Source organism: Lissotriton vulgaris, chromosome 7, assembly GCF_964263255.1.
Source record: "Lissotriton vulgaris chromosome 7, aLisVul1.2, whole genome shotgun sequence".
Taxonomy (NCBI): Eukaryota; Metazoa; Chordata; class Amphibia; order Caudata; family Salamandridae; genus Lissotriton; species Lissotriton vulgaris.
In genome coordinates, this window is record NC_141695.1 from 16,601,280 (window position 1) to 16,618,381 (window position 17,102).

A 17,102-nucleotide genomic window follows, 5' to 3' on the forward strand; every position below is an offset into this window, starting at 1 on the left:
CTTCCCCCGGGCTGTGTGGTTTTGCTTGATGTGTGACTAAATGACATCAATAATTCCACACACTTGCTGGGGAGGATAAGGTCATAGCAACAGGCTGGTGAAGGAACCGAGGATATATTCTAGACTTACTCAGCTTCAGTACTATTTCTTGTAGTAGTAGCCAATGTCAAAAATCCAACACAAGTACAAGTTATACTATCAATACTTTACCATTTGTTAGGCTACATTGTGGCACTGTTCTAGTGTACTGTCACCTGCTATATTCTCTATCGTACCGTTGTAATGCTACAGTAAGGACAAACCAGGTTTCATTTTCTTTTTTTCCATAGGCATGCAACTGCCACTGTGTCACATCACTAGTACCACCGCAATGAGGAGGAAATTTCATCCGCCCTGGATTGCCAACCTTAATCGCCATTTCCCGTGGAGTCAGCCCTGGGCCTAGCCCTACTTTCAAACACAAATTACAGGTAAGATAACCGTTTGGTTGGAGGTAGTATAATGGAGTATTAGGAGAGACGAGAGATTGACGGTAGTACTACTAAAGTCCTAGGACTATTCAGGAAAACAAACTTACTGTTAAACCCCCACCCACCAGACTCAAAAGCAGTAAAAAACAGGTATGGTCAGATAAAGTTTCAAAAAGTATATTTTTATAGCCCTAACAAAATAATCTCCCGCAAGACCCTCCCTAACCCCAACGATTGTCCTTCAAAAGTCCCAAAAAAACCTAACTCCCAATTCCCACCCCCCAAAAGTCTCTAAAAAAGGGGCAAGGGACACTACGGCAGGGTGCTGTTGACTTTAGCGGCCAGGGCATCATGCTCCTTGCGGAGAGTGGCATGCTCGAAGCGGAGGCCCTCCACCAAGTTCTTATAGCTTAGGACCTCCTGCTCCAGGTAGGACACTCTGAGGCATAAGCGGCGCTGGCGTGCCTTGCAAAACCTGTGGGGGGCAGCTGCTGTCTTTGCTGCTTGGCGGTGGCGTTTGGCTTTGGTAGCCTGGCTCTGTACCGCTGGAGCACTGCACTGGCTGGCAGCCCGTGGGGGCACGGAGGAGGATGCAGCTGTCCCAGTGGATGTTGTTGCTGTTCCAGTAGACTGCGTCTCCTCCTCCTCCAGGGCCACCAGCCGTCGATATTCGGCGACAGTGGCATCCAGCCTCCGTTGCCGGGCCATTCGAGCCAGCTCCCTCCTCCTTGATGGTGCCTTTGATTTGGAAGGAGCAACTATATGAAGAAAGAAAGACATAGTCTGTAACCAATGCTCCTTAAGATTAACACAAAATGATTGAGCAGAAAGTTGTGTCACAGTACAAGTAGCAAATTGAAAGCACAGTTTATAACTATTGAGGACAGTATCTATGTAACCTCCGACTTCTTCATCCTTGCTCTAACATTAGTGGGAGTTTAAGGAACAAATTCTAGGAGCACTATGGACTTCCATTACAGTCGACTATGACAGTACACCAGTCTTCTTCTTCTTCTTCTCTCTTGTTTAGGAAAATTGGTACGTTATCTTATGCAAGCGGGCATAATGCCAGCGCAGTGAACTTGCACCCGAGAAAAACAGACGCACACCATGATGAGTGAGACAGACTTGTGTTACTGTACCGGTCCAGTACATGCAGGTGGTGAAGCTCTTACTTTTCTATTACGGGTGGCACTGAGAATACTCTGTTAAAAGGGCTACTGCTTAATTAATTTAGCTTTCACCCTATAGTGCATATGAGTATTAGAAAAGGAAAATGAAGAAGCTACATAATCTGATTATCTATCACTTCACATGGGATGTATTTGATGACATATGGGATGACTTTAGGTGCTTTGCTTATAATTGAGTGAACAGTGATACACCCACACATGAATGAGAATGACGTACTACTACTAAACTAAAGTTATTAAGAGAGGTAGGGAGTGTCCACCATAATAACCGGATATATGCTGTGCTTGCAGTTGCAATACAAACTACTGCTACTATTCATGGTAGTATTTGGACAAAATTACAACTTCTTTTCCTTGCCTTTCCTACACTGGAACGGACGTGCGGGTGCGGTGTTACATACTCTTCAAAGTAACACTTAGTTCATCCAGTGACCGTCTACTCTCTCTAGATACACATATGCTATCTAAGAGTCAGATAGTACCATGATCCAGGCATCCATCCATTCAAAGTATATGCACACATACAGTTTCTGTTTCACCCACCCAGGCTGTTCTCCTTCCACCCATCCTTGCTTCATCATTCACCCAGCCATGCACCATACCATATTCTTTCCTTCCCAGCCACCTCGGGGACCAAGCAAACACATATCATTCTTCTTTGCCAGTCATCATTACATTTCTCGTCCTTCCTCACTTACTTACACCCTTCTTTCGCTTTTCGTTCATCCCATCCATCAAGTTCATCTCAGATCTGATTGGGATTCTCCTCGCCAAAAACTTCACAGCTAAGTCGAAGTACATTTAGAGGAGGCTACTACCTGGTTTATTTGTAATACACCCGTGCAGGAAGCACACTCTGCAGTCTTCAATCTCAATGAGTAAGGAATGTATAGCTTACCTCTGCCCGCCACCACCGTGTTATCCCTCACAGGATTGTCCGGCACTTCCACTGCCTCCTCCCCAGAGTTGTTCCCCTCGTCCAATGCCACCACCTCCGCGCTGGCCCCGCCTCCAGATGTTCCACCTACAAAGTACATTTAATAATGTTAGAATACACCACTCACTACTATATAATATTTGGTCTAGGAGGAAGAAAGAAATGTGAAAAAAACAGAATACAATGTAATAATTTGTGACTGTCTACTCTAAAGTAAAAATGTCCCTTTTTCCAGGGAAGGCTGTTGTCTTGCTGCACTTTTTGGCACAACTGATGAATGCTTGCTTTTTATTTTTAACATGCACCACTTTTTCTCCTAACAGACAGAAGCTTGACTTCTAAGAACACGAGCAGGATCAAGTTCAAACCAGGTGAGAGCTCGGCTCGACCACAAGCAATGTGTCCAATTAATCGTCAGCACTAAGCACTTTTCCATTTTCAGTTAAACGTTTACTTTTATGACAAACTTGATTTTAATAAATGTTTTTACTTTTAATAAAGCTTTTAAACTTAAATAGACTCTGTGGTTTTTGGTCCTCCAGACTAGAGTGGATGAGCTAAAGTTTTTGGAATTTTTGCAAGCATGAGTCCGTGCCTCTGACATCATTGGGGATCAATCATCAGTGACTTTGGGAGCTAAATGACTCTGCCACACTATCTAGTCAGTAAGGAGATTGGGGGTTCCACTACAAAGTCTGTTATCACTGAGGTATGTGGAAAGTCTAACAGCACCTACTATAATTGATAAGGTAATCAATGCATTATTTACTGTCCATAGTTCTGTTTGTGCAGATTTGTCCCTGCAAAAGTAGTAGAATGGATTGTCCTACTATCCAAACCAAAAGTAAAGTAGTATCTTATTCTTTCTTGGTGGTCATTCACCTTTTTATTGTTGGCAATTGTCAAAGCATAAACATTTAGGAGACTTGAAAAGACTTTATGGACAATCCCAGAGGACTGCACTCAGTGCATAGAGCTATTGCCGACTAGAATGGGATCCAATGGAATTGCCAAATGTGCAATCTTAGTTAGCTACCAGACAGACAAATAAGAATAATCTAGTAATACCACAGGGAGTCATAGTCGAGGCAGGATAAGAATTTATATCCAGTCTACAGGAAGATCAAAGACGATTTAGAAAAAATCAAATGAGGAACGCTAGGAAAAAATAAGTACTCTATATTAAAATTAAAACTTACTGGGGCCAGCAAAGGAGCCCTCGCCTGCCCGATCCTGGCCTGCATCCTGAACAGCACCCTCCTCCTCCTCCTGTGTCCTCTTGCCCCTGGGGGGAGCTGATGTACAACATGAAAGAAAGAAAGACCAGAAAATATGGATGATATTTGTCAACCAAATCAAACATTTCAAAAGAACAATAACAAAATATTTTGGCGAAATAGCAAATAGACAACTATTCCACGGGATATATTATTGACCGATCTCATGTGGTCTACTACGTTATTATTATTGCTTGATTTGCGGACCGTCGAATTGGAAACTTCTTATGTAACTCACTAAACAAATTACTAAAAAGGTTTGCCTAGGATTGGCAGGCAGCAGTCCGCAGCACGCGAAGTGACAGACAAAGTCCATCGTGATTGCAGATCAGCGACAACACTAAAGTTTCCTACTACATTAACCAGTCATTAAAATACTCAAACTATCAATCCACCACCACTATTTCTTCTTATCGCCATGTGTACAAAGGAAGGACTGGACTTGAGTCTGTAGGGGCTGATTTAGAAGCCCCTTGCAGCTCTTTTGCTCCATTGTTGCGTGACTTTTGTGACGCAGCGGCAGAACAAAAGAGGCGCAATGGCGCGGCGTATATTAACAACGTGACGCCTATGGGAGATGCATCACGTTGTAAAGCCCTGCGCCATCAGGGGGCGGTCCGGCGCAAGGGAGGGCGTTCCTGCGCAGGAACGCATCCTAAAAGTGGCTGAGGGAAATCTACAAGATTTCAATCACTCACTTAACGACAATGATGCGTGACTTAAACCCTGCGCCTGCTTGAAGCAGACGTACGGCTTGACGCAGCATTGGAGAGATAGGGCACCCCAGAGCATTGATGGAGCTGCGCCATCGTTGCGACGCAACTCCAGCAATGCGCCGCCTTTACGGCACAGATGCGTAACGCTTTGGTGATGTTTTGGGCCCATGGTGCGCCGCATTGTAAGTACGGCGCACCATGGGTGGTGGTGGCGTGGCGCACAATTACTGGCGCATCCCTGCTACTTTGCAGGGATGCGCCGGTAATTAAAAATCTGAACCTTAGTGTCTAGCATTACGCAGTTCTTTAAACTACACTCATGCATAATTTCACAGGCCAATGAAATGAACACAAAATCAAAAACAAATAAGCATAGTAGCAACACTACTGAAAAGGAGAGCAGTGCACCTGAAATGCACAGAAGATTTTGAAATATAATTTACCTACAATGTAATGAGCAGCATTATGGTCTTGGTAAAAAACAAAAATGTGCAATATAATAACACACAGAGCAGGAGAAAACAGAGTAGTAAAGAAATAGCTACTACTACTCACCAAGCCCGGGGATCTCAAGGCCAAGCAGGTCGAGCAGATCTCGTTCACGGTCCAGGACATCCGTCCAGCGGTGGGTGGCCTGGTTGTAGGTGCGCCGGACCCGAGAGTGGTGGTTCATGGCCCAGGACACCTTCTCCCACCGCTTCCGGCGCTCCCGGATCCCGTACCCGACACCGATCCTGCCGCCTGCCATGATGGTCCTGGGGAGGCTGCGCTGAACATAAAAAATTAGTGCGGCCACCTCCTCCAGGCTAAAGATCTCCCGGGGTACGACCTGCTCCCCCCTCAAACACCCGCACGGGAGCCGGGCACGGGGTGCGGGACCCTTCCCCTTCTCTGGATGCTTCCCAGCTCCCTTCACCATGGTCTGGGCAGAAAGGAAGCTAAATAATAAAGTAAATAGAATAGGGAAGAGAAGAAAAGTAAAGAGTTGAAAAAAGTAGTTTAAAATTAACCAAAAGTAGCAGAAAACACAAAAATATAGAGCAAGAAAAATAGAGAGATAGATAATAAGTAAAATAGATAAAAAAAACTTCAAACAAGCAAAGGATGGCAGAGATACAGAGAGGATACCAAAAGCATGCCCAGAACCATAGCAATGAATGAGAAACAAGATGGCCGCGCCCGTTCACGACCGCGCGGGTAAGTTCGCGCGAGATTTTCCTCGCGAAATTGTACTGGCGAGCTGCACACTTTGCGAGATTACACTTCGCGCCCGGAAACGGAAATACGTCATGCAAACAAGATGGCCGCGCCCTTGAACGACAGCGAGGGTAACTTCGCGCTTTGCGCTACAAGCGGCTTGCGAAAAAGCACAAAACCTTGCGAACTAACACGCCGCAAAAAAACAAATCGCATATTCGCACGAATTCGCGGCTTCCGAATCCGATCTTGCGCGTGTTCGCGCCCTGCGAATCCCGCGAAATTGCAGAAAAACGAGTTTTGCAAAACTGAAAGCACTCGGCAGGTGCAAGAGTTCAAACTCATCATTAGTAACCATTCCCTGTAGTGCTTCCTGACTGGGGCCCCTCCACAGTTCAGTTGCTAGTTGCAACCATTGTATGACCCTGCTCTGACCCTCACAGCAGGCTCATAGAATAGCTACAAGTAGGCCACAAAGGTCCTGGAAAAAATAATTGCACTGCATCAGAAAGCAAATTACTGATAAGGAAGCAGGTGCCAGACCTGGAATTTTAAAACAGTGACACATTAATAAACTAACCCCAAATTAATTCATGTCAGTTGAAGCAGGACAGGTGTGCTTGCTTTTCCCCCCCATAATCTACAGTGATGATGAACCAGAGGGTGACATTGATGTAACAGAGGGTGGCATGGGTGAAACAGAGGGTGGCAGTGGTGAAACAGAGGGTGCTGGGAACCTGTGATGATGAACCAGACGTAGAAACAACATAGTCGCGACCGTTGCGAGCCGACAAGTAAGTTCGCGATTGCGAACTGGTACCAAACCCTCGCGAACTGGCAGAAACCCTTGCGAACACAAAAAAAATAATCTGCAAATTCACGAGAATTTGCGGATTTTGCGGATTGCGAGTTCACAAATTCGCAAAATTCACGAACGCCAGATTCGCAAAATTCGCCCATGCTTAGTTCACGGTTCGATCCCCGGCTCTGGTGGCAGCTCAGCTCAGCACCATGTGACTCTGGGCAATAGCTCACTTAATTTCCACGACGGCCCCCAGTGCCTTGAGACCGTAAGGGTGAGTAGTTCGAGCTTTACAAATGCGGATTTACATTTATATAAGTATTGATTCGGTAAATTTTACCGAATCGGTAAAATTCGGTAAATACTGATTCGGTATTTACCGATTCGGTAATTCCCATTCATTCCTATGGGCCTGGAGGCCCAGAGGAATGAATTGGAATTGCTGAATCTGTAAATACCGAATCAGTAAAAGGGGGAACACATTCAAGGGTGGCAGGGTGGGACATTGACACCCTGTTGCACCCCTGAATCGTGCATGTGTGCACATGTGGCACACATACATGCCCCAAGGGCATGTATGTCTGTCACATCGCACAGTTAAAAAAGCACAAAATTGCTTTTTTTTAAGGTTTTCGATATTTACTACCAACTTGTCGTTGGTGGTAAATAACGAATCCTTACAGCACATAAGCACTCTTAAATGTGCTTCCTACATACCATCTACCAATTCGGTAAATACCGAATCGGTAAATACCAAATCGATAACATCCGATTCGGTATTTAGCGATTCGTATTTACCAAATCGGTATTTGTTGGGCTCCTACATCTCGATAGCCTAAATACCGGTCGGTAACGGCAAATTTACAGAATTTCGCCCGTTACCAACCGGTATTGGGCTACCTACATCTGGCCGGAAAAATACTCCTGAATGAACCAGACAGCACGGACATTGGGAGAATGTTCAAGGAAATGCTGTCAGATCTGAAGGGAGGAGACCAAGGCTTTAAATATAAATTTGGCGATCCAAGATTTTTCAAAAGGGTACGACTAAAGACTTTTAACGGATTAGCCTCTACTTGGTTCAAAATTAGAAAAACACTGAAAATGAGGTACTATAGTGCATTGGCCCCTATTTAGGTTGCCCCAGGTTCTCCTGAATGGACCAAAGACTATTTAGTAACTCCCTTGAAAATAGCTGGAATATCGTGTTGGGCCCAACTTGTACCAGAGAGCATTGCAACTGTCAAAATGTAGACATCTGCAAATTAGAAGTTGGCATCAAGCTGTTGGAACAACTGTTGGTATATCCAATGAACACCCTGAGGAGGAAAGCCGAGAAGAAAAAAGAGGTGGCGAACCTATACTGGCTGGAGTGCTTGCCCGGTCTTCGTCCAAAAGAATTATGGCAAGCATCTTATAACATCTTGTATTCCACAGTTCAAGCTGAAAAACTAAGGAGAAATCACATTTTTGTCTCCACAGAGTATACTGGTCTCCTTCAAAACTCTCTAAATTTGCAAAGGGAGCCATTCCAAAATATCCGAAATGCTCTCAGGAAATATCAGCGATGTGCAAATGTTTCTAAGCTGCCCGATGCTACATCATTTCTGGGTCAGTGTAAGTAGAGGTATTAAAGCCATGTCGGGGATGGATATACAGGTGAGCATAAGGCTGGTATTTTTTTACAAAACTATGAGTCAATGTCTCCAGAGGAAAATAATGTATTGTTTTACCCAGTTTTACTTGCACAGAGAGAACTTTATAAATATTGGATCAAAAATATATCTCAGATGCTTCTTGATTGAATTAATTCTATTAAAAATACGATGAAGCTTGATAGGGTTTCACGAAAGGATTTTTGGTTACCATGTGTAGGTTGGCTAGACACTCTTGATAGCGGTACAAATATAGTATATATATTATGCCTCTACACTATAATACTTTACCCCTCTGGTTGTCCTGTGAGTTACCCAGGGAGAGGGTCAGAACTGACCAAATATGGGAAAGAAGGGTTCTGTGTACAGTGCTCCCGTCTAGATACAGAGCTCTCGAGCTGGTGCCAATCAAGAGGGGGCGGTTTTTGCCCCCAACTTGGCTATACTATTCATGGATCAAATAGAGTCCAACTCTATTCTAACAGCGTCCAACCCCTTTTCATCAGATATCGTTATTTGGAAGCGTTATATTGATGATATTTTCCTAATCTGGAATAGTGATGCGGTTAACTTAAACCAGTTCATCCATTGGTTAAATAATAACTGCTGTGGGCTCACATTTACTAGCACCATTGAGACTGATTCCATCCCCTTTCTGGACCTCAATATATACCATCTGGATGGTCTTCTCCACACTAAACTACACCGCAAACCCACGGAGAGGAATACACTGCTAGCCTACAACAGCAATCACCCCAGAGCCCTTAGAGATTCACTACCCTACTCCCAGTTCCTTCGCATCAGAAGGAATTGCTATGCCAAGGAGGATTACTTCAGAGAAGCTGCTATTCTATCTACCAAACTCAAACAAAGAGGGTATCCTAACAGATTAGTAAGAACGTCTGCCAAACGTGCCTGGTATTGTCCTAGGGAAGCACTTTTGTCTCCTAAAAATAAAGAATCAATCACAAGACTGACCTGTGTTACTACCTTTTCTCCTTCATCCAATGAGCTCAAAAAAAGTATACTGAGGCATTGGCTCATTCTTAATGCAGGCACTTTGCAATTTCATCGGCCACTGTTTGCATATAAAAAGAGTTCTAATTTAAAAGATCACCTGGTTCGCGCTGCTCTTCCTAGCCCTCCAAATTTAAGAACTATTGATTCTCTATGGACCCAAACTCCGCTGGTAGGACATGCTAAATGTGGCTCATGTAATGTCTGCGAATTTACTATTGAGGGTAAATCCTTTGTGTTTGATAAAGTCACCATTGAATGTAGAAGTTTCACGAACTGTAACAGTACTGATGTTATTTACCTAATCCAATGTCCTTGCAAACTTGTATATGTTGGCCAAACTAGGCAGAAGGTCAAGACAAGAATCGGTCAACATCGCAGCAGGATTCGATGTAAAACTCCCAACGCCCCGCTGGTGGAACACTTCTGTACCAAGGGACACTCAGACAAGGAAATTAAATGGACTGCTTGAAGAGTGTGAAACTGCCACCACGCGGAGGAGATATTGGACCTTTGCTCAACAAAGAGGAACTGAAAATGATTCTCCTTTTTGACAGTATTCATAATGGCCTGAACCGCACTGAGGATTGGACCTCACTTTTATGATCATTTACTTTCAGACAATTGGACATCCGCAGTACTAATGGCCAATGGTTCCCCTGCTTCTATGATGGTACATTAATTGTCGGGTCAAATGCAAATCACAGTGATGGTTCCTTCATCTCTCCTTGAAACCATGTTCACAAGCATGAGAATGTGTACCACACAGCGCCTGCATGCATGGGACCTTCACTCAAGCACTATGTTTAATGCAAATTACAATGATGGTTCCTTCATCTCTCCATGAAACCATGTTTACAAGCATGATAATGTGTACCACACTGCGCCTGCATGCACGGGATCTTCACTCAAGCACTATGTTAATTACCCTGCGCCACCCCCCCCCCTTTCTCAATTCACATTTACAACCATGTTTGCTAGTGGAAGCCTTGCCAAGGGCTAGCTCGCTCCACCACTTAGCACTTAAGGTAATCTTTTACGTCTTCCAAGATGGCGGATTGTTTCGCCCAATATCCCCTTCCAACATGGCTGATACAACCCATATCCGCCGAGCCCGCCCTCTGACTGACGCTCCACGGCGCGATCGTGCACCGGGACGTCTCCTGTCGTTCCACCGAGGACGAAGGTAAGCCTTGCTCCGCCGCCCGCTTTACCTCGCTCTAACTGTAGGCAGTCTATGGATCGCTAAGGTTCTTTTTTCTCCCCCCGTTATGCAGGAACCACTCAGCTCAACTAATAGCTGAAAACACGGGTGAGTTTCCCTTTCCGCGCGCCGCATGGCAATCCCACGGCGGCGACACTAACCGGCAACTGTCTTTTCAACTTAGGTCCCCCACTCCCTTGGACCCCCACCGGTTCCGTAATTCCTTCAAATATCCTCGACTCAATTCGAGACGCGTCCAAACCTCGGTCACCCAGAGATCCACGCTGCGACTCCAATGAGATATCGCCCCCAGCTGTAGCGCTACCAGGATCCCCGCACTACTACCCTAATTTCTTAACTTCAGGTAAGCGCCACCCAGGACATAGTGGTTTTGTGCATTAATTATGATTACCACAGTAGTCTGATGTCCCCTTGTTACGCCCCTTAGACCTATTGCAACTACGGTGCCGAGTCCACTGCTTCATCCCCTCCAGGGTACTCGGTAAGCCTTTCAGCTTTTGGTTTTGGTTGGGTTTTATTATAACTCACCTGCTGACATTCGCTATTTCCACCTAGGCACAAGCGCGTCAGCACTCCACGGCTAGTTAGCTGTGACCAATCCCCTCCAGCCCTTCTGGACTTATTGTGGCAGCTCTCCTCGTCCTGATGTAATTATTTCATCGCCTTCCCATTCTTGATTCACCTTCTCCCATTCCATTATAGTATTACTCACCCAGGCATGTGAGCTACACCGTCACACTATGCCATTATAGTATTACTCACTAAGGCATGTGAGCTACACCTTGAATTACAATTATTACTGCACACTTTGTTTATGTCACATGGTTTTACCACATTGCGCCGTGGATGTCCAGCACAGTTTGTGTGACACTTCTCACATGTACGAATTAGCAACACCTTAAGAGCATGGTATGAGTTCTAACTCTAGTAATATTTCAAGTGATACACAGAAGTCTAATTCATTGTTATATGTTCCCCTTGTCTACGTTTTTGCAGGCTTTTAATCAGGCAGACAATGGTAGTCCTGATGATGATCCACCATTCTTGAATGGATCGAAACGCCGTCGACTTGATATGTGGGCTTAACACTAGTTCACTATTATGTGCATAATCTGTTTTGTTCCCCACATATGTGAAGCAAGCACATTGTAGAGTTTCCTTTTCTTGCTCCAATTTGGTTACATGCCTGATATATCCCATGTGTTTGTATTGTCTCCAAGTTTATGTAAGCGTTGTGGATACAGGACTGTGTCCCACTGTTTTATTGTTCTTCAAATTGATTACTGAATTATTGAATAAATCTGTAAGTCCGGCTGGACTTTCTTGTTGTTATAGCGCACATTGTGGCCTATAATTATTACAATCCTCAATTTTTGTGTCAAGGGCCATTGTTTTTTGTAAAAGCCAATCAAGAGGGGGCAGCGGAGAAATTCAAATTGCTCTGTGTATATCTGATGGTGAATGAGGACAAACAAGAAAATGATTATATATGCAGGTTTGACTTTAGGATACATGAAAACATGGATAAATGGACTCATGTCAACATATGCAATGTACTTTCAAAATAAATGCAGTAGAACAGGAAACGCAAGAGTAAATGTGAATGGGAATCACACCTCTTCATGCTTAAGATAAACATTAGCATGCACACGTCTTTGAATCTCTAGTTTCTCCAATGAATACATTTCAGTCATGCGTTTAAAAGCTTCACTTCACCTTACGGAAGTTAAGTCACACAGAACATATATTGTCAGATGGAGGCAAATGTTGCGCTTTCCTGACGTGGAAGGGTCGAGTCTACATCGTGCTCCAGAGGAAACCACGGCTGGTCTGACCGTGGTCAGCGGCACCAGCACAGGGATAAGGTCCTGCTGTCACAGTCAGTGTGTGTCTAAATGAAAGGTCCGGGGCTCGAAAGGACACACGTGGGCAACCGGAGGAGTAGGAGCCTGTGACATGAAGAGACAGAGCCTGGACACTGCACCTGACCGGCCCTCCATCACATGTCCCCGTAGGAAGTCTAAGAACAAGCCTATGTGGCTCCTCAGAGCAAGAACCATGAACCAGTGACCCTCCCACCAGAACCAGTAGGCGGTACCAGTGCAGGAATCGCACCGAGAGACCCCAACACAAACCCAGCATCCTGTGAAAGGGTCCCCTATCCCCAGAGCGGCATCCCAGAACTGAACTTGAATGAGTAGGTGATTAATGTATGAATGTTTGTATGTATGTATGTATGTATGTATGTATGTATGTATGTAGGTATGTGGCATTTATAGGGTAAAACCAGCCAGAAGGCAGCAGAGCACTGTACAGGGTCAAAAGCAGGAGTAAGTCAGTGATTGATAGGAGAGGACGCTGGGTTGTGGGTGGTTACTGCATTGTGTTGAAGTGTTCTTTAAAGACGTGCGTCTTCACCTCTTCTAGATTGGAGCTGCGCTGGAGCAGTCCTGATGGGTAGAGGGATATTGTTCCAAATCCAGGGTGAGGTCGGTAAAAGGGCTGGATGCTTTATTGTATTCTCTTTCTAACACTTCTTAGTCTGCACTTAGGCAGTGTCTTGGCTGTGGCTGGACTGAGAAACCAGCAGATGTGGTGAGTGTGTCTGCTGGATAAGCGAGGGTGCTGGTCGTGATGGCTCTGTAAATGGTGCAGCTGGTTCTGAAGATGGTGCGGACCAGCAACGGGAGCCAATGGAGTTCAATTAGAATAGGGGTGAGACCGAAGTATTTGTGGGGTGAGACACATTGTAAACACAACGTCCAACTAATAATTGGGCAGTGTAGCCCCTCTTATACAGAGGTGTATTTTACCCTGTGTTACCCCTGGGGCATGTAACTAGTTCTACAGAGGGCATTCTGACCATGCCCTATTTGTGAATATGCCCAGGGATCGAAAGGGAAGCGCAGTTCGCCAGTTGGTCTTCACCGTAGCAGGGGCACATTGTGTGGAAGCGCTCATACTCTCTCATTGTTTCCTCCACTAGGAAGCTCCTGGGCTAGGAAACCTGACGTTTTAAACAATTTTTTTTTTTTCATAGTGGTCGTTTTGGTTCAGCAGAACTGTCACCATTTTAGGCTTATTCTTAAACCTCACCAGGGCCTTTTCTGCAAACTGTCCAAAAAACTTAAACAGAGATAGGGCTACCCCCTCATCACTTAAGTTGGGAAAGAGACAAGAGACTACAAATCAAAGCATCTCTGCGAGGTGAGAATAGAAACAGACAGAGGACCACGCAACAGAGAAGATTGGGACAGGGAAAGAGGTATAGGACTACTCCCTAGATTGGAGCTTCATGGCGGCCATCTTGGATGGGGCAACGTTTTTCATGCACCTATAAATATGGTTATATCTACACCAAAACTATTAATCTAACTAACCATAGAAGCAAATTAGCGCCAAGACTCCTGTCTCCAGGCCACCATCCTACTACAAGATTGACACAACAACAGAAGTTTCTATTTGTGCCTGGGACACCATTGCCACTACTCTCTCCTGCCACACCGCCTGTGACACGAAATACCACCATTTGGGTGCATCCCACACCAGAAGGCTCAGTAAGGTTTTGCTTGTTTCCTTCCTCTGCCAGTATATTTAACTGAGGGACGCCATACCATAAATATCAGGACCCTGTTTCAGTGCGGCATTCAGGGGTGTCACCTCAGGGGAGAGGTGGAGGAGCCAGGATCCAACTTGGCTGCTTAGAACCTCTGTTCCGCTGGAGCCCCGCTTTCATCAACTGAGTGAGGCGCTTAATTCCCCACCTAAACAACTGTTTCAACCATCTCTGGACATCGGATGGTCGGGAGCGTCTGACGCTAAGGCTGCCGTTCCAACCGGTCGTAGCAACACAAGGATACTGGCGAAAATCTCACCCGGCATTTTAACCTCAAGATGGCGCCTGAGAAGGAACGGACCTGCTTTCTGAATGATTGCGAAGCAGATCCATGAGAACGTTTACCGAACTACCTACCGCCGACCCCTCCCCGCTCCACTCCTCTCCACTTTCCTGCTACTGACCTCTGCCCTCACCTGTCCTGGCCCTTAGTCCCCACCCTGTTTATCTGTGAATTTTGCCTCGTCATTTGAGATCTAGCTATTTTGTCTGATGCCTGATGGATCTGGCTGGTTTAACTATAGGGGAGAAAGGTCGGGGATTCCCTCCTTGGACGTCACCTACCCAGTCGGTCTTTAGCCAGACTTCCTTTTGTCTCTCCTGTCATCTCTTCCCACATCCTCCCTCTAGTTATTTCTCTTCTTCTCTCCTCTCACAATGTATTGAGACTGAACTATTTTGTCTAGCTATAAGGGAGATGGGCCATGGACTCCCTCCTTGGTCATCACCTACCCAGTTGGCCTTTAGACAGACTTCGTTTTGTCTCTCCTTGTTGTCTCTTTCCCTATCCTCCCTCTCTCACGTTCCCTGCCCCTCCCCTCTACGCTCCATTTATTTTGCCCTCCATGTTCTTTAAATGTTTTTCCCAATGAGACCTAGCTATTTGGCCAATGCCTGGTGGAGCTACCTGATAGCTATAGAGGAGATGGGTTTTGGGACTTCCCCCTCGACCGTCACCTACCCAGCCGGACTTTGGGCAGACTTTCCTTAGTCTTTCTCCTGTATCTCCCTCCCACCCCTTTACCCTTACCCCCTTCCACTCTACACTTCCATTATCTCATCTTCTATGCTCTTGTAATTGTTTGTCTAGCAAATTGGAACTGGTGTAATCTTGTAATTTTGTGGAGCCTCATGTAAAGCGCTCTGATACCTCCGGGTCTAGCCAGCGCTATATAAAATTCTTAAAATAAATAAATTAATAAATGTGATCATATTTGCTCAGGTCCTGGATGAGACGTTCTGCAGCGTGTAGGTTGCCCTGAAGCGTGCCAGCGTGGGGCCGGGAGGACATGAAGCAGGGAGTTACCACCATCCTGATGTGATAGTAGAGGGCCTTGAACAGCAGTTCTGAAGTCATTTTCAAGACTTACACGGGGCATATTCACAACTCACCAAAAACCTTGAGGTAAGCACTAACAATGAACAACCGATCAGAACGGAAGCATGCTACTGTGACGTTGAGTGATCACCCTGAGGAAGGTGTCATAAAATTGGCAATCTGCCTTTTATAGCGTCTAATAACTAACTTTTTTCATATATTCACTACCCCTCCAGGCAACTCTGTATTTATCTCCTCACCCCAACCTGATATTGAACAAACCAATTTATAACTAGGCCTAGAAGTGCATGGACTCTGAATGAGGCATCTCTCACAAACTGCATGGACTCTGGATTGTGCGTTATTCATACACTGAATGGACTCTGAATGACTTGACACTCTCACACTGCATGGACTCTGAATGGTGCGTCACTTGCACACTGCATGAACTCTGAATGACGTGACACTCGCACACTGCATGGATTATGTTAATCAGAAATTGGCAGAGATCAGTAACAACAAGAACAGATTTTAACAGAACCCATACCACATAACAGCATCATACTACATATAGGTGATCTGTTTTCAAATAGAGTCTAGCACACACGTGTTTACTTCTAATACAGTGAGCAGTTACTTTTCAAAGTGACAATCTCAAGGACTCCTGACCATGAGAGTGAAAACAATTAGTTTTCTACAACAGAAGCAATTGCCACCACCTCTGGTCTCATCCTCGACACTAAACTTGCAGAAGTATCAGGCGAAGTAAAATAAATGGAGACAGAGCTGACCTCCTTTTACCACCGTCCTGACAACACAGAAAGTAGATTAACAGATGTGGAAAACTGGCTGGTCTTCATGAAAGGGGGCCAAATATAAGGGCAATTAGATGCAAAATTGATGACCTGGAAGATAGGTCCTGCTGGAACAATGTCAGGGTTTATCATATACCGGAGGGAGATGATCATAATAACTATCTGCTGAACGCAATGCCCTAACTCTTGAGAACTGTTTTCAATGAACTGCAAGAGTTCCAGAGAGCACACCGACTCCAGCAGCAAAATGCATCCACTGCAAACTCACCCGACCAATAATTGCCCGATTCTTGCAATACCAGCAAGCAAAAGTCATAAAACGAGCATCAAATAAAGCAAAATGGGCGATTCATGCTTCGCAATCACGGATTTATGTTTTAGCAGAGTCTTCATTTGAAACAAATGTCCTTAGGAGATGCTTTCTTTCTCAATACACACAACTTAAGCGACGGTACAATAAATGTCTCCTGGAGGGAGCCAAGAGAAATGGCGATCACAAGAGACAGAAAGAGACAAGAGTACGTGAACCAAGAAGACCGTGGGAAATTCATGGAGACTTTGGGCTGGACTCTCATAGGAACCCAACCATTCATTACACAACCAACCTCGAATAAAGAACACAAGTGACCGAGGAGACACAAAAACCCAGCAAAAGACACACACAAGCACACACATACATACACACATATGGTGCACAGTGACACGTGGATCTGCACCCCCATCATTCATCTCCCCCACACACAGATTACAGAATACTATCATCAGCATTTTCTAAGTGGAGTTTCCTGCCTCTGTATCTGTTATAAAGATCCCTCCCTAGTGGCTCAAGAGATGCACTCATACCCAAGTACCGCTCAATGCTTC